The 19,122-nt window shown below is 33.9% G+C and overlaps 1 protein-coding gene across 3 annotated transcripts in view; it reads left to right on the top strand.

Moving 5' to 3' along the window:
• Nucleotides 1-14,508: 14,508 nt before the first annotated feature.
• The window catches only part of LOC114344348 (sterol regulatory element-binding protein cleavage-activating protein), an 860,805-nt gene continuing 856,191 nt past the window's right edge, over nucleotides 14,509-19,122 (top strand). For all 3 annotated transcript variants that reach the window (XM_050657867.1, XM_050657868.1, XM_050657875.1), the window contains exon 1: nucleotides 14,509-14,764. The gene's annotated coding sequence lies outside the window, so the exon portion shown is untranslated. The remainder of the gene's footprint in view (nucleotides 14,765-19,122) is intronic.

Here is a 19,122-nt window from a genome sequence, read left to right as displayed (position 1 = left end):
CCATAGTACCACATCCTTGTCTGTAGCCGTACTGAGAATTTGGAAGTAGTTTTTTCTCTTTTATCCACCATTCAAGTCTTACTTTCAGTATCCTTTCTAAAACTTTGAGAATACAAGACGTAAGTGAAATTGGTCTGTATGATTGTGCCAGATTCGGATCTTTGTTTGGTTTTAAAATTGGAATGACAATGACTTCTTTAAATTCTTCCGTACCTGCATAGAGGACTTCATTAAATATTTCCAATAAAAGATCTTTAGCGATTGCAGGAAGCATATTAATCATAGGGTACTTAATATGGTAATAGCCAGGACTTGTGCTAGGACGATTATTTAAGGTATAACTTAGTTCAGTTAGTCTAATAGGTTGAAATAAAAAATGATTTTTGTCAGTATCGATTTTCTTTGATTCATTAGGCATAGATGTTGCAGTTGGTGGGGCTATTTTGTCAAAAAACTCTTCTATCCAATCATCCTCAAAAGATTTTGATTTTGTTGGTGATTTTCTGTGTAACTTCCTAGCTTGAGTCCAAAGTACTGATGATGGAATTGACTTATTAAGAGAAGAAACCCAATTGACCCAGCTTTGTTTTGCAATAGTTTAGTTGTTTTTTGGTACTTGCCATAATTGATTGACATTTTATATAGTTCTCAAAATTACGTTCTTTTTATAATCGTTGAGTGATAATTGACGCTTTTTAATATCATGTCACATTCAGTATTCCACCACGGTGACGGATTCCGGTTTCTTGGCTTAAAAGTTGTATACTGTGGTATTGCAATCTCAGCAGCATAATTTATACTATTTATGAAATATTCATATTTGCTTGATAAAATATTTCGAACATCACCATTTTTATTAAAAAAGTTTTGTACCAAAGAAGTATATAAAGGCCAATTCGCTTTCTTGATGTTCCATTTATTTTTCGGTAAAATTGTTTCCGTTTCGTCTTTAATGCAAATATCCACATGTATAACGAAGTGATTCGATCCAAGAGTGTCTGAAGAGACATACCATTCAGTCTTACTAACAAGATCAGGACTGCAGAGAGTAACATCAATCATTGAGTAATTCTGATTAGGTTGAGTTAGTAAAGTTGGATTTTCATTATTTAAAACTGTAAATTCAAGATCATCTGCCATTTTAATCAGTTGTATTCCAATTTCATCATTTGTACTTGAACCCCAAACAGAATGAAGGGCATTAAAATCACCTCCAATTATAACTGGTTTTTGTACCTGAGAAAATATGTTCATCCAATCATTTATTGTGCATCTAATTTTAGGTGCTCTATAAAGTGATATAAAACTAATTTGTCTATTTCCATATTTAATTTTTATAGCACATAACTGGATTTCATTATTGTACTTATTATTTTCTATTTTTAGTTCAGGAAAACAAATTGATTTATTTATAAGTATAGCAACCCCACCATAACCATCAGACCTATCATTACGAACCAGATTATATCCATAAAAATTATATAACACATTTTTTTTAAACCATGTTTCACTAATAAGAGCTATGTCTATTTTTTTACTTACTAATGCATCATACTAATTTTATTTGAGACTACAGAACGAGCATTCCATTGTATTATTTTTAATTTAGGTTGACAAGACATTATTTATTTAATATTAAGCAAAGTACCCTCCAATACCTTTTCAATGCTACTGACTATTAATTTTTTATCGATTGATCGTATATCATCAAAATTTTGTATACCTTGTAAAAGTTGCAATATAAAAGTAGAAAGAATTTCTGTTACATTTTTCTTAATTTCAATATTACCATAATTTGGTACGGTTGTATTAGCAGGTAAAGGCTTATCAGGTCCGAAAACAAAAGGAAACATCGGTTTCTCAGCAGTCGTCTGTGTACTTGGTGAATTAAATTTTCTTTTTTTATTGGTATTATTTATTTCAGGTTGAGTAAAAGCAAAAGAAGTTGGATTTTTAGGAACTGGCTTAGATATCGAAATATTTTTACTAGTGGAAGGCAGACTAGGAAAATTCCTTTCATTATCTGCTAAACATTCAAAGGAATTATTGCTTACAAAATTTGAAAAAGATTTGTCACAGTAATTACGTGCCTCTATAAAGGACCATTATGTTCAACCATTATATTTTTAATTTGTTTTTGTTTCTCAAATTGAGGACATTTTTTTGATATTGAAATATGTTCCTTACTCTTACAATGCATACAAAATATGACTTCTCTACTACAACTGTGATCTTTTTCTTTGATTTCACTGCATTGCATACAACGTTCTTGTGTGCTTCTGCACTGACTGGAGACGTGTCCAAATATAAGACATTTGAAACACTGAACGACTCTTGTAATTTACTGTTCTACGGGGCAAAATACCTTATTGAAGGAAACATAATTTGGCAAAACGTTGCCTTCAAAGGTGACTATTATCATTTTTTTATTGACAAATTCAACTTTATTGTCATTTATAATTTTACGTTTAGTTCTGTATATATTAGTGACTTTAGAAAAACATTCTATATTTTCCATTAAATAATCTACGTTAAATTTCGTATCTACATCGCGTACTATACCCTTAATTTCTAACAAATGATTTGGTATGTAAGCTTTAAGGTTTTCCAATTTCAATGACTTATTATTCACCAAATTATTTGCCTCCAATAAGGACTTTAACATAACCTTTATGCGATTTTTTCCTAAACTTTTGATTTCTAAAATGTTAGTGAGTTTAAGTTTTTTAAATAAGATATCTGCGACACACATTGGATGCAATTTGCCCAGACTACCTTCATTATAAAGTCTCTCAATATAAACCCATATATTTTGTATATTGTATTTATCTGAAAGCAGGTTAAAGGTTTTCTTTGCTGGTTCCATGTAAGCATTTTTGTCCAGAGAGTCTTCACTATTTTCTACTGACATTTTCGTCAACGAAGACGTCCCTACACTTGTTTCCCCCATGAGGAAACAAAATAATGTTTTACCCGTATAACACACAAAACAGAAACTTTTAGTAAATCAATACACTTGAAAATAAGCCCGGAATATACCAAAAAACTGCCAAAATTAATATTTTTTGGATAAATCCAAGAAAAACGAACACGACTTTGACAGTTGTGTGATAAAGTTGATATGAATTAAATAATTAATGTTTAAACTTTTTTACCATACAACAATTTTAATTCGTCCAATACTACCTACATACATAAATTTTATTAATTATTCTAAAAAATAACGAAGTAGTTGATAATCTATAAGGCTAATATTATACAGGGTGAAACAAAAATACAGGTCATAAATTTAATCACATATTCTAGGACCAAAAATAGTTCGATTGAACTTAACTTACCTTAGATATTTTATTGAAAATGGACATGTGGCATTCTTATGGCAGTAGTATCTGAAAAATGAAATTAAAGTGAAATTTAAACACCCCATAAAAATTTTATGGGGGTTTTGTTCCTTTAAACCCCCCAAACTTTTGTCTACGTTCAAATTTAATTATTATTGTAGCGCCATTAGTTAAAAACAATGTTTTAAAAACTTTTTTACCTCTTAGTACTTTTTCGAAAAGTCGAGTTTTATCAAGATATTTTGAATATTTGTCAAATTTACCACATATTTGTATATGGTTAAGTACGATTATGGAGACTTGGTAATAATATGAAAATTTATTTATGATTTACATTTTTAGGTATATTTTGAACCATATTAAAAAAGAAGCCACATCTCGATAAAAGGTGCCTTATCAAAAAAATACAAAGAGGCAAAAAAGTTTTTAAAACACTGTGTTTAACTAATGGTATCGCAGTAATAGTTTAATTGGAACGTACACAAACATTTGGGGGGTTTAAAGGAACAAAACCCCCATAAAATTTTTGTGTAAACATATTAAAAGAGAAGCCGCAACTCGATAAAAACTGCCTTATCGAAAAAATACTAAGAGCCAAAAAAGTTTTAAAAATATTGAGTTTAACTAATGGTACCACAATAATAATTTAATTGGAACGTACACAAAAGTTTGCGGGGGTTTAAGGGAACAAAACCCCCAACAAAACCAAGAAACTTTACAGAATCAACGATACTGATCTGGCTGTTATGAATAGGTAAGGGTTGAAGAGCTCCTTTATAGGACAATGCTACTGTTTTATCTACATTAAAAGAGAGTAAATTTGAATCGGACCAAGATTTTATTGTAAGTAGATCAGAAGTTATAGTAGCATGAAGAGTTGCGATATTTGAGTTTGTCCAAGTGATACTGGTATCATCAGCAAAAGAAAAACTTTTCCATCGATTTTTAAGCTAGTGATGTCATTAATAAAGATAAGGAAAAGTAGAGGACCCAATACTGAACCTTGTGGTACCCCACATACAACATTTTTGAGACTAGAGTCTGTATCATTTGCTCTAACCAGTTGTTTCCTATTATCCAAGTAAGATTGAAACCAGTTCGAAGAAATACCTCGAATTCCGTAGAAATCTAGTTTTTTTATCAAAATGTCGTGATTCACACAATCAAAAGCTTTGGCATAATCACAAAAAACAGTAGCAGTGTGCAGATTATTGTTTAATGCTTGATAAACCTCATGTAGTACAGAAAACATGGCATCTGTGGTACATTTATTATTTAAAAAGCCGAACTGATTTTGTGATAAAATATTGGTATCAACGAGAAAGGACATAAGTCGGGCTTTTATGAGTCTCTCAATAATTTTGGAGAGTATCGGTAGTAATGCAATAGGTCTATAATTGCAGGCATTTGATTTTTCACCACCCTTATGAAGAGGAATAATGATGGCCGTCTTTAGGCACTCTGGAAATTTACCTTTCTCAAAAGAATCATTAATTAGAGAGATGAGGACACACTGTCTGGGAGATTTGAGAAAATTTTTATGGATAGTCCATCGGTACTACAGGAAGATTTGCTTTTGATATTATTGATTGTCTGAATCAGTTCAGATTTATCAACCCATCTTATAAAGAATGAATTCGGGACCTTTCCTGAATTAGGGAGATAGGAAATGGGATCTTGTTGTGACACAATAGTTGATGTTATATTTTTACTCACATTAACAAAGTATTCATTTAGATTTTCTGGGTCTGGAAGGGAAAATGTTTGAGCTGTGTGAGTTTTATTACGAAGATCGTTTATTATGGACCAAGTTTCTTTTGCAACACTTTTAGAGCTTCTCAGACGATTTTGATAGTACAATTGTTTAGCTGATTTTATAAGTTTTAAATAGATTGCCCTGTACTTGGTGATATATTCAGTAACAGAGACGTTGGTAGTAAATTTCTTGATGTATAGTAGTGAACGCATATTTTTGGCTGATATGCGGACACCTTTGGTAGTCCAGGGTTTGTGATGTTTTGGCTTAATTGTGATTAAAGGAAATGCTTTATTGAAGATACAGACAAGCTTATTCAAAAAGTCACGGAAATTATTATCGACGTTCATAGAAGGAAAGGGTGAATTGGGATACACAGCATCTCAGTAAACATCATATTAAAAATAAACCTTTTAATAATTAAATGCCCGTGGTAATGTTTGTTTTTAATAAATAAGATTAACCTAGTTTTTGCATCGATGCATGCTAGTATTTGATACAAGGTCGAGTTGCAATAATATTCAGTGGGTGTTTATTAACAGTCAGCACTTTTGAATCACGTTCACCTTGGCTTACCAAAACAGTAAATAAACAATAATCGACTTTAATTATATTTTTACGAGAACAGATAAATTAATTAGCAGTTGAGATTCCAGGGGGTAACATCGATTTCAAGTAAATACTATACCACCAGTTACTTTCTGTGATATATTTAACGTGTAAATAAATGTATTAACAACGAACGATATTTACTACATCAACCCTCATAGTCGGGGTAACCACCCCTAAGTATCCAGGGTGGCTCAGAAGACAGGAGCCACCATATGGCGATCCTGCCAGGATAGAAAGACTGGAAAGACGTCACAGGACTGGTAGACGAGAAGAGTATGGAGAAACACGTCAATGTTCTGGCACCTCGACCACCCTAGAACAGTGTGGCATATAGGAAAACGATGGAGACGTCAGGCCCGAGACGGAGCTGAGGTATGGAAAATGGAATGATATGGAAAATGGAACTTGGTATGGAGATGGAACATCGTGGGACAATGGACAATGCCATGGAACGTGCGGCGAGGACTTTTTGGTGATACGAACAAAGACGTTTAAAGTGGTAAGTCCATGTTAGCTATTTTTATGGTATTTCCTGATTCGTATAAAGTATAAAGTAATATTAACGTAATTATAATTTAAGACGCACATTACCTTTTAAGTTTTACCTATTTTTACTTAATTATTCTATTTTAATTTCCTTATGATACCAATATTTACCAAAATATACAGAATTTTTTTTTAACCCTGATATTAGTTATTATAGGACGTAATGATACATTTTTATTTGATACTGATTTTTATATGATTTTTTTTATATATTTACCAACATATTTTATCTTTGCTGATTCTTATCCATTTATTATTGGACTACTGATTTTTATTACATTTTTATTGGTCTACTGCTTTTAATGGTGATTTATATTGAGTGATATACTGATTTTTTTATGGCAATTTACTATATTTTTTACTATTTTTGACATAATATTTTTCATATATATTTACTATACCTCGTAAGACTGTCAAATTTATGCGTTCGTTACGGGTACAAGAATAAGAAAATTATGAATAAATGAGTAGCAACAAAGTTACTTGGGAAGACTTCATCAAAATAGCTGAGGAGATTAAGCAAGAAGTAACAAGACAAAGTAGAAGGGTCTTGAAGAAGAAAGTACCTAAATCTAAGGATATACAAGAAGAAGTAACGACACAGCTAATTAAATTGTATAACAAATTCACACATTTAACGAAGAAAAATTGGGAAGCGCTATCGGACAAACAAAGAGAAGCGTGCAACAAATATTTCGGAAAAATAAGAGACAAAGTTATACGCTCATTTCAAGCTGTAAACTTAAGAACAGTAGTTCCAAGTTCAATACACCAACCAATCGACAAGGAAATAGAGGAAGAACAAAGCGACGAAGAAGTAGAAGAGGAAAAAAGTGACGAGGAGATAGAGGAAAAAATTGACGAGGAAATAAAAGAGGGAAAAAGCGACATAAAACAAGATATAAAAATATTAAACATGGCTCTGACAATCAACGAATTTTTGAATATTGCAAGCAAGGTATTGCCCAACGAGTTTGATGGAAGCGCAGGGAAACTACAACCATTTTTAGACGCATTAGAGTTACTTGGAAAAATAGCAGAAGGACATGAAGAAACAGCAATAACATTAATAAAAACAAGATTGACTAATAAGGCTAGAAACCTGATAACTACAGAGGATACGATCCCACTTATAGCAGCGGCATTGAAGAAAGAATTAAGAGGCGACAATTCGAAAACGATAATAGACAAGTTAGCAAAGAAAAGGCAAGGAAACAAAGATGCAGCAGTGTACGCATCCGAAGTAGAGGAATTAGCGGAACAGTTGAAGGTAGCATACATACCGGAAGGAATGCCATTGGAGCTAGCGAAAAAATACACAACGGAAACAGTTGTAGCAACAATGAAGCGAAACGTTAATACGAATAGAGCAAAGTTAATACTGGAGGCAGGTAATTTCACAACACCGCAGGAAGTAGTATCTAAATTTTTATCGATTGATACGACAGAGGAGAACACACAAGGAAAAGTGTTCAATTATAGGACGAATTATGAAAATAGGAGAGGACAACAGCAATACCGAAGAGGATACCATAACAAATACGACAGAGGAAGAAGAAATAACTTCGGACAACGGAACGAAGGAGAAGAAACAGGAAACCGACGGAATTATTCCAACAGAGGATATAGACAATTCAACAACCAAACATACAGAGGAAACCAGAGAGGAGGACGAAACAGAAACGTAAGGCTACTTGAGTTAGAAGACAGACAAGAGGAAACAGAAAACCAGCAGTTGGGGTTTTGAATGAACGAAACAAGGAAAGTACACAGTCAGAAGTGGAATATAATATTTACAACTTCGACTTAAACCTAACGAATTTTGTACAAATGAAAACAGGAATACTAGAAAACACAAATACCTTTATCATAGACACAGGAGCTGATATTTTAATACTGAAATGTTCACAAGATTTTATGAAGGAACATGTGAAACCAAACACAAAAGCGAAAATAAAAGGAGTAACTAAAGGAGAATTACAAACAATGGGAGAAGTTGAAACAACGCTAGAAGTAAAAGGATCTCGATTTGAGCATATCTTTCAGTTAGTGGAACCTAGCTTTCCTATTCCAACCGACGGAATCATTGGGAGAGACTTTATTTCAAATTTTCAATGCATACTAGACTACGCTAACCTTAAAATGCACATTAAAGAGGACAACGATTGTTACATTAGTACAAACATTTTGGATAATATAGATAATGACACGATAATAATACCGCCTAGATGTGAAATTTACAGAGTTGTAAAAATTTTTCAAACGCTGAAGAACGACAGGATAGTGGAACAACAAGAAATACAACCAGGAATATTCATAGCGAGAGCAATTATTTCAAGTAATAATCCGTACATCAAAATTTTGAACACAACCTACGAAACAGTAAAAGTAGAGACAAACGAAATCAAAACATTAGACATTAAATTATTCAACATATATAGACTGATCAACGACAGCAAGGATAGGAAAAAGGAATTACGGGAATCATTGAAGTTAGACATTCCAGAATACATACGCGATAAGTTAGTATCTTTATGTGAAGATTATTCAGATATATTCGCCCTAAGGCATGACATGCTAACATGTAACAACTTCTACGAGCAGAAACTGAGAGTTAAAGACCAAACTCCGGTATACATTAAAAACTATAGGACACCTCATGCACAAACAGAGGAATTAAACCGGCAAGTACAAAAGCTGAGAGACCAAGGGATAATAGAACCGTCTACATCAGAATACAACAGCCCAGTAGTACTGGTACCGAAAAAGGCGATAGATGGAAATAAAGCATGGAGATTATGCATAGATTTTAGACAACTGAACAAGAAAATAGTCACAGACAAATTTCCTTTACCAAGAATAGACTCGATATTAGATCAACTAGAAAGAGCAAAATGGTTTTCAGTTATAGACTTAATGTCAGGTTTTCATCAGATACCATTAGAAAAATCATCGAGAAAATACACATCGTTTAGCACAGAAAATGAAGCATTTCAATTTACCAGATTACCTTTTGGATTAAATGTAAGCCCAAATAGTTTTTCAAGGATGATGTCAATAGCATTTTCGGGATTAACACCGGACAAAGCATTTCTTTACATGGACGATATAGTAGTAATAGGAATATCCGAAAAACATCACCTAGACAACCTGAAAAAGACATTCGAGACATGTCGAAAATTCAATTTGAAACTTAACCCAGGAAAATGTCAATTTTTTAGAAGAGAAGTAACATATTTAGGACATGATCTTTCTCAGGAAGGAGTATCACCAGACAAAGCGAAATATGCAACGATTGAACAATACCCGACACCTAAGACAGCGGAAGAAACAAAAAGATTCGTAGCATTTTGTAACTATTATAGACTTTTTATTCAAAATTTTGCTGAAATATGCAGACCACTCAACAGATTATCAAGAAAAGGAGTAGAATTTTTTTGGTCAGAAGAATGTGAAAAGGCATTCAATAAGCTTAAATCATCTCTGATGAAGCCACCGATCCTAAAATATCCAGATTTCAATAAACAATTCATCCTAACAACAGACGCATCCAACGAGAGTTTTTCAGCAATTTTAAGTCAAGATTATAACGGAATAGACCTACCAATAGCATACGCATCAAGAAGTTTCAATAAAGGAGAATGTAATAAACCTGTAATCGTTAAGGAATTACTAGCGATTCATTGGGGAATTAATCATTTCAAATGTTATTTATATGGAGCACCAGCATTTTTAGTCAAAACGGATCATAAACCACTAACACATTTATTAGCAATGAAAGAACCAACTTCGAAACTTACAAGAATCAGATTAGATTTAGAGGAATACGATTTCGAAATAGAATACATAACAGGGAAAAATAACTATGCAGATAGTTTTTCAAGAATAACATTACATCAACTAAAGAACCTATACATAGACAATACCCATATATTAGCTATAACACGAGCTCAAGCAAGAGAAAAAAAGAAGGAAGCAAGGCAAACGAAGGCAGAAAGTGAACTCGCACTACAGCCAGAAGCCCACAAACAAACAGTAAGAAAGGTACTAAACAATTTAGAGGTGCATAGACTACCAATTTTGTCTTTTGGAGCAGAACTAATCTCATTAAGGCTGAGCATAGGGTCAAAAACAAAATAAAGTGCAGCAAGAGCATAGCCACAGGATTCAATCATTTCGATTTAAACCAAACGTTGGCACAGCTTGATAAGCTGGCGGTAGAGAATGCAGTACGTAAAGTAAAAATATACGTAAACGATATTATTTTTAAAGTGTGCACAATTGAGGAATTTATTAAACAAGGAAACAAAATATTAAAGAATGTTGAAATATACATATGTGAAGTACCAGAAACAATAGAAGAAGACAAAGAAAAACACAGGCTAATAGAAGAATATCACAATCATCCGATGTTTGGAGGACACGTAGGAAATAACAGACTAATAAAGAAGCTAAAAGCAAGATTTAGATGGAAAAATTTGGAAAAAGACCTAAGAAAATGCGTTAAACAATGTCATAAATGTCAAATTAATAAACCGAAAAAAACACATGTCGAAGAATTCGTGATATCGGACACTTCTTCCAAACCATGGGACATAGTATACATAGATACGATAGGTCCATTCACTAAAAGTAACGAAGGTAATAGATACTGTATAACAATGTTATGTGAACTTACTAAATACGTGGTCAGCATACCCTTGTGCAATAAAGAAGCAGATACAATAGCCCGAGGAATTTTTGATCATTTCATACCAACATACGGACTCATGAAGCAAATAAGAACAGACCAAGGCACAGAATATAAAAATGAAGTAATGCAGGAATTAACAAAGCTATTAAAAATAGATCACAACTTCTCAACGGCATACCATCCACAGTCAATTGGAAGTTGCGAAAAACTACACAGAACATTAAACGAGTACGTAAGAGCATTCATAGATGAAGACAGAGAAAATTGGGATGTGTGTTGCAGGATGTTCACATACTGCTACAATACAACCCCTAACGCGTATCATGGTTACACACCGTTTGAACTATTATATGGCAGGAAGGTTAACCTACCAGAAGACCTTACACAGGAGGTTCAACCATGTTACAATATAGATGCTTACTACAATGAGTTACGTTACAAACTACAAAGCGCACACGAGAGAGCTAGAACCTTCTTACTAAAGCACAAAAAAGAGCGACAAGAAAAGAATAAGCTCAAAGCAACACCACAACACTTTAAAATAGGAGACCTAGTCCTGGTAAAAAGGGAAGAGAATGGTAAGTTTGATAGTCTTTATGTAGGCCCTTTCACAATAACAGAGGTAAATAATGTTAATTGTAAGATCAGATCGGAAAACAATAAAATCAAGGAAATACATAAGAATAGATTATATGCTTACAATCCGAGAACACCGTGAGTGACAAGTGAAACGGGAACAGTGTAGATAACGAACATTTTCACTTTTATTTTTTTTGTATTTAATTAGTATTTACAGGAAAAATGTATATATTGTACTTCGTAAAACGCAGCAAGTAATTAGTGGTACTATTAGAAAAATTTTCTTCCTTTTCCGTAGTCAGAAAATTTTCGGGGGAAAATAAACCTTTTAATAATTAAATTCCCGTGGTAATGTTTGTTTTTAATAAATACGATTAACCTAGTTTTTGCATCGATGCATGCTAGTATTTGATACAAGGTCGAGTGGCAATAATATTCAGTGGGTGTTTATTAACAGTCAGCACTTTTGAATCACGTTCACCTTGGCTTACCAAAACAGTAAATAAACAATAATCGACTTTAATTATATTTTTACGAGAACAGATAAATTAATTAGCAGTTGAAATTCCAGGGGGTAACATCGATTTCAAGTAAATACTATACCACCAGTTACTTTCTGTGATATATTTAACGTGTAAATAAATGTATTAACAACGAACGATATTTACTACATCAACCCTCATAGTCGGGGTAACCACCCCTAAGTAACCAGGGTGGCTCAGAAAACAGGAGCCACCATAAGGGCCACTCAGAGGTTAAGCATAAATTTTGGAATTTACGAAAATTCCGAGCGGAAAAAATCCTGCCTAAACGTCGAGTTTTCGAAGAGTGCTTGCTAAAGATGTTAAACTTCGTATAAACCGCTTCATGATCAGATAGTCCCGCATTAACAGTTGTAGAGCAGACATCACGGGGTGAGAAATCTGAGACAATATAATCAATTATGGTAGATAGAATTACAAAAATACAAGGTAACTTACAATCAGGACGTCATCGACAAAGTCAACACTATTTCGCGTCTGTACACATTCGAGTTCTGGATGCATCTCATTCTTATCCCGTAGGGGAAGAATTTTTGGATTCAAAGTGGTAAGCGTCCCATCCTCTTCTTCGCGCCACATGTGAATTTCGATAGCAAGGAACAACACCGGCGTCGACAAGGGAAAAAGGGACAGGATTTATAACTATTTAAACAACCAAATCAATTTTATGGTATTTCCAACATTCTCCCCCCATTAAAGGCCATAAGGCATTTAACAATAACTAATACTACATATAGCTGTTGAAGATCCTCAACATCATTGGTCAATGGGGTGAGAGGACGCGAATTTAAAACGAACTCAATCAACGTCAAAACAGTATAAAACTCTTCATATGTCAAAATTTGAGCACCGACTATCCGAGCAATATGTTCTTTTAAAGAACGAATGCCGCGCTCGTAAATACCACCGAAATGTGGAGCCGCAGGAGGTGCAAAAGAAAATTTAATATTTTCTTTATCGAGAGCACCCTCTATAAATCTACGCAATTGTCGATAAGCGCCATGAAAGTTTGTACCGTTATCACAAAATACTTGCAATACTCGACCTCTCCGAGCAATAAAACGCTGTAAACGGCTAAAAAGGCTTCTGCGGATAAATGACTAGCCAATTCAAGATGTAAAGCCTTTGTGGCGCAACAAACAAAGAGGAACAAATATGCTTTTTGACTTCCAACTCCTCGATAACGAGACATAGTTATCGAAAAGGGTCCTCCTTAGTGACTTTACGGTATTTTATACTCTGAAAATCGACATTTATTTTTAGCGCTGCGCCGAAATCTCCACTTTTGATTTGCTTATATCTCGAAAACGGAAAATCCGCAAATGAAATTTTGAATGGTGAAATTATCCGCAAACGAGGTGCAATTATTTTAGCTATGGTAGAAGTCAAAATAATGACTTTGAAAAAACCGTTTCGCTAACTTTATGACGCTATAGGTTTGTTCCAACACGATTAAGAACCGTCCATGTAACGATCACTGTCCTGCGCAGTACCATGGAACGTATTATTTCGTTTCCATGGAACCCATAGAACGTTAATTATATAGTAATGTGATCGTTACATGACGGTTCTCAGTCGTGTTGGAACAAACCTGATAGGTTTGTTCCAACACGACCGAGAACCGTCACGAAACGGTAACGCTCCTGCGCAGTAAGGAAAATCCGTTCCAACAAAAATATGATCGTCATCGGATCGTCCTTCCCACTGTTCCAACAAGAATTGTGATCTTTCGGTGACGGTTTCGTGATGATCATTTCAGTAATCGGGCAAATGCATAATGTGCTGGTTGGACTGACTTGAGCACTAGGATTTAATTCTTTAAATTTTTTGAGCCTTTGATCGACTAAAAGCACACAAGCTGTCACCAACAAAAATGACAAATATATAATTACCGTCATGGGACGATAACTGGGCGATACAATTACGAACATGCGCACAACAAACGGTACAAGTAGTTTCGTGACGGTTTCTGGGCCGTCCAAAAGTTCATGTTGGACGATCCAGAAACCGTCACGGAACTACTTGTACCGCTTGTTGTGCGCATGTTCGTAACCGTATCGCCCAGTTATCGTCCGATGACGGTAATCCAATGATAAAAACCAAAGACGTATGCCGTAGATATATTAATATTATGTGATACATGACAGAAGCTCGAAACAAATGACAATCAATGAAAAACCCTATTGCCCAATTACTGAAATGGTCATCACGAAACCGTCACTAAAAGATCACAATTCTTGTTGGAACAGTGGGAAGGACGATCCGAGGACGATCATATTTTTGTTGGAACGGATTTTGTTTACTGCGCAGGAGCGTTACCGTTTCGTGACGGTTCTCGGTCGTGTTGGAACAAACCTTGACTCGATGTTCGATAAGGAAGCGTGGCAGCCCTGTAAATATACGTGTTCTATGGTTTAAATGTGGTTGTCTGTTGTCATTGTCAGTGACAACATGTCACTATTGTCAGTTCTTTAATTTTATTTTTTTAGCAGTTTTTATTTTTTATTTTAGTTATACTTGTATCTGCAGGGGGTTATGCACAAAAAAATGGATTAGTTATTCTGTATGTGTCTCCGCAGCATTAATTAAACATAGTCTAGTTTCGTGATTAATAAGTGTATTTTTGTGATCAGTGTGATTATTATGTAAAGATAAACCTTAAAGTGAAGTTATAGTTTTTTTTCAGTGATTTTAAGTAAGTTTTCTAATTTGTTTTGCATTTACTAAGAATTGCGTCATAACTGTCTTATAAAGTAAGGTTAGATGCCAGAAAAGCATTTTATTATTTTGTCTTTTCAGGCATATTTATCTTCACTTGTGATAATATACTGCAGGTCAATTTGCTTAACCCCACTATTATTTTTAATCTGATAAAATGTTTACTTTCGACAGATCAGATAACATACATGACCTTACTCATACCTATTTCTGGTATCAAATAGCCCAAGGAACTTCGCAAGTCTCAGTTTGTTCACTTAATATAATCGCCTACAATGTGTTGCTTTTCTTGAATCTTGAATTGTGCTGTAACTTTTTATTAGTATATCATATCCTTCTAAGCAGGCAGTTAAATCACAATTCATCTTTTAATAAACTACAAATAGAGTATTTCAATTACTATAACCTTGACATTAAAGCAGTGAACAATACCAAATACATTTTGATATTTTATTAAAAGTAATTGTATATTATGTATAATTAGGTACCAGTGAATAGGTGACTAAGAAGTATTTGGGTTTAAGTTAATCATTAACTCAATAACTAATTGTATGTTATTTTATTACAATGTTCCACAAATTGTTTGTTAAAAATGCTATAAATTAAGAGTGAATTGCCATCACATCTGCCCCCCGTGCACCTGGTCCCCAGCATGACTGCTATGCACGTCATACTCTGGAATTTCGAGGCTTTCTGATAATAAATTGATCCAGAGTACACAGGGTTTTTCAGGATTGCTGAGTGTGATTATGACCTTGGCGAAGACCTCTGGAGCATACTCATACTTGATATCCGAATATTAAACAATATATGTATCACCCAGTAGTATTAACAGTATATTAACCCAGTATACTGCCGTGCTAAGCCCAAAAGGCGGTACCTGATTTTTTATCGAAAATGAGATTTTTGTATTTCTAGGTAGAACAGAGTAATTAAAATATATTTACAAAATCTTTGGAGTTGTAGAAGCATTATATTTCAAATAAAGTTGCAATTTTGTTAGCGGTATCTGCACTTTTCAATTAAAATACTAAGCCATTTGGCGGCAAATGTTAAATACTATGGTGTTTGGAGGGTATCTGCTACAGTTGCCGCCAATATAACTTAACATATGTTAAATATTTTAAAGGCAAATTAAGAATTAAATACATTTATTTTAATATCTAGGTACACATATCTGTATCTCACGAAATACCATCATCGACTGGCCACCCAGACACTTCATTTCGCACTGATTCAGACCACCCTGCTGTTTTGTCAAAACATCGCACCTTCCCCAGCCATTAGTCAGGCCGGTGTGGCAAATATTCTTTACAGTTGGCCACGCTTCCCTTATCCACATCCCCGTGGATTCCATGCGACTGATGTACCTAGATCATAACGTCGCACTAGAACAATACTAGGATATCTTTAAATATTTGACTTTTGAGTTATCTGCTCTATCTGATGTAAAATTTCATAAGCTATCTGGAGAGATACTAAGATTTGTTCAATCGGCTGCTTTGTGGTGTTTATGAGCAATATCCTATTATTGCACTAATTGATTTGTTAGAAATACCTGGGTTAAAAGGAAGATATCTTAAGATACCTTTTTATTATCCGATTAATATTTGCCTTTTCTAATCATAGTTGTGGTGAAATACCCGGACATTCCCATATGTCTTAGTCTAGCCCCACATCTGCATTATGATTTTTTTAACATATCTGTGTTTTTAAGTTGTCTTAGTATTTCACTAGCAAACTTGTCCGACTATTTCACCGAGTGTGGCAAAGAAAATTTTAAATTAACCTGTTTTTTTAATTTGTCTCTGTATTTCCCTAACCAAGCTTCAAAAATAAGGATTATTTGAGTAAATGTCCGAGTATATCCCCACGCTCACCTACGAATTCGTGGATGAGTCGGTAAGTTACAGTAAAGTTGTTCACTTTCACTGGTCAGTTCAAGCTGCTCTCCGACTGCAATAGAGTGGGGGTGCTAGAAGTTGTTTCTTAAATTCGTTCGGAAAACACGTGTCTTCTGTTTATTAAAATGTATTCGAAAAAGTTTAGCATGAATTTTGCAAGTTTTTCTAAAAACTCAATTGGAGAGAAAATACTCTGGAGCATTATTAAGGTATTGCGAGTGACCAAAGAAAGCCCAAATATTATTTTCTACAAGGAAACCTTTGGTACCGATTCATTTAAACAAATGAACGTTCGAATGAATGAAGTTGAAAATTCCCTTTAAGAAAAAAGATCTTTTAAGTTTCATCCGACATATCCCTGCTGAACATCACGATTTTTTTAAAATCTAAAATCGTACAAGAAAGGACAACAACAAGATCAAGAAGTTATCGATTAAAAAATGTTCGCGGAAGTTTTTTTTTCAATTTGTTATTGTTTATTGAGTGGAATTTTAGTATAAATGATTTAACCAGTTGGTAATATTTGATGTCATTTTATAAATTTATGTAATAATATTATGTTTGCTATTTCTTGAAGTTCCAGTAAAAAATTAAAAATTATAATACCTACTGTATTTTTTTGAGAATAATTGTGTAAAGATAACTTGAAAAATCAATGAAATAAGACAAAGTGGTCAAGTGCGTCAAAAAATAGTGTAACAGTGGGATATTTTTATATGCTAATAATAGTAACAAAATTAATAGTTGAACAATAGAATTGGTGAAATACTAGGATAAGCTGAAGAAAAATAAAGATATTTTTAAAGAATATTACAAAAAATAAATACAATACTAGGACAACTTCAACACTTAGCAAAGATAAATTGTATATATCACAAATTTTTAAAGTGTAAGAGGAGGACATGTTACAAAATCTCAGTTTATTCTCATTATTTATTATTTCAAATTTTCAGTTGAACTCTAAACACACTCAAGAACAAATAGGACACCATAACATTTAAGAAACAATGCAATAAACTTAAATAAAATATTTTTATTTCATACTTTCTATGGAGGAAATTTAAAACTCAATTTACTCGAAACTATATTTTTTAAGTTATCTTAGTATTGTTCTAGTACGACGATAAATAAACATGTTAACTTTAGAAGCCAAGACTATTAAATTAACATGACATATGCCATATTAATACTGGGACTACTATCTAATAATTTTACATTAAATCCAATAGCAGGAGACATCCAGCCGTTTATCTTAAGTTGGACCTGAAATATTAGCTTAAGACCTACAGTTAGTAAATTTCATTCAAAAAATAAACGTGCTATCCCAATAGCAAAAAAAGTTCGCTTCTAAAATATGCAATACCTGCAATAAGAAAACAGCTCTTATAAGTTCGTTTCGTTAGAACTTGCCCTCTTAAAACCCCTTACCTTGGGTTGGAAGAGCCGTGGTCTAAGAGCACGTTTCTTATACTTTTGTGGCCAACCATCTTAGAGATCAGTTTCGTTAGGACCCTTATAAGTTCGATCTTTAGAACTCACGTAGGACTCTTTAAGAACTCGTTTTGTAAGAGTTCTGTTGCTAGCTATCTTGGAGATCCTTTCGTTAGGACTATAAGTTCGTTTCATCAAAACTCTTGTGAGTTTGTTTCATTAGAACTCTTGTGAGTTCGTTTCGTTTGAACTCTTGTAAGTTTGTTTTGTTTGAACTCTTGTGACCAGCTATTTTAGAGATCCGTTTCGTTAGGACTCTTATAAGTTCATTTCGTTAGAACTCTTTTGGCCAGCTATCTTAGAGATCCGTTTTGTTAGGACTCTTATAAGTTCATTTCGTTAGAACTCTTTTGGCCAGCTATCTTAGAGATCCGTTTCGTTAGGATCCAAATCCCCTTCGGATTCAGAGCTGACGTCAGTATTGAAAGGTTTCATCTTATCGATAGATGACACACCTTCATTTTTCTTTTGAGATCTCACAGAACCTTGAGGATCCTCGATTACGTAACGATCATGATCTAAAACCTTTTTAATGATATAAGGACCAGAATTATTTTGGGAGTAATTTGCAACTCTGTCCCTTATTATTGGGCATTGTAGTACGAACTAATACCTAATCTCCCTCCTTAAAGTCATGACTTTTATATCGCCTTTTTGCATCAGTCATTCGTTTGACGTCCGCTTGAATTCTTCGTTGAATGAAATAACTTTGTCAAATGTTTGCTTTTATTTGACCTGGTTTGCATCAGTCATTCGTTTGACGTCCGCTTGAATTCTTCGTTGAATTCAATCACTTTGTCAAATGTTTGCTTTTATTTGACCTGGTTTGCATCAGTTTGACGTCTGCACATATTTTTGATAGATCGCCCCGGTCTGCCTCCTGTAATGACACTTCGTTGTCCAGAACAGCATCAGCTATACCTCTTGGTTGGTAACCCAA

The sequence above is a fragment of the Diabrotica virgifera genome, chromosome 8, assembly GCF_917563875.1.
Source record: "Diabrotica virgifera virgifera chromosome 8, PGI_DIABVI_V3a".
NCBI lineage: Eukaryota > Metazoa > Arthropoda > Insecta > Coleoptera > Chrysomelidae > Diabrotica > Diabrotica virgifera.
Note: the sequence above shows the minus strand (reverse complement) of the source record. Positions and strands in the feature narration are given on the sequence as shown.